Source organism: Octopus bimaculoides, chromosome 6 (genome assembly GCF_001194135.2).
Source record: "Octopus bimaculoides isolate UCB-OBI-ISO-001 chromosome 6, ASM119413v2, whole genome shotgun sequence".
NCBI classification, from domain to species: Eukaryota; Metazoa; Mollusca; class Cephalopoda; order Octopoda; family Octopodidae; genus Octopus; species Octopus bimaculoides.
Window position 1 is genome coordinate 32,302,494 of NC_068986.1, and position 632 is coordinate 32,303,125.

The window sequence follows — 632 nt, forward strand, 5'->3', positions numbered from 1 at the left end:
GGTCCGTAGTCATCGCCTCGGTGAGGCCCAATGTACGAAGGTCTTGCCTCACCACCTCAGCCCAGGTCTTCCTGGGCCTACCTCTTCCACGGGTTCCCTCAACTGTTAGGGTGTGGCACTTTTTCACGCAGCTATCCTCCTCCATTCTCACCACATGTCCATACCAGCGCAATCGTCTCTCTTGCACGCCACAACTGATGCTTCTAATGTTCAGCTTTTCTCTCAAGATACTTACACTCTGACGGGTATTCACATTGACATTACACATCCAACGGAGCATACTGGCTTCATTCCTTGCGAGCTTACGTATGTCCAACGGAGCATACTGGCTTCATTCCTTGCGAGCTTACGTATGAATATATATATATATATATATATATATATGCATATATATATGTATGTGAGTTCTTAGGTATATATGTATATATATATATATGTGTGTGTATTTATATACATACAAATGCATATATATATATAACCTATACATACAGGTGGATGTTGGTATGCACATACCTGTACGTATATATGCATATACTCATTTACTATTTGTTTTTACATGACTGAACGCAGCGTCTCCAATTGTAAGTAGTTTTCGTAACTTCATATTTTCCGACGCTACTTTATTTCTTTCT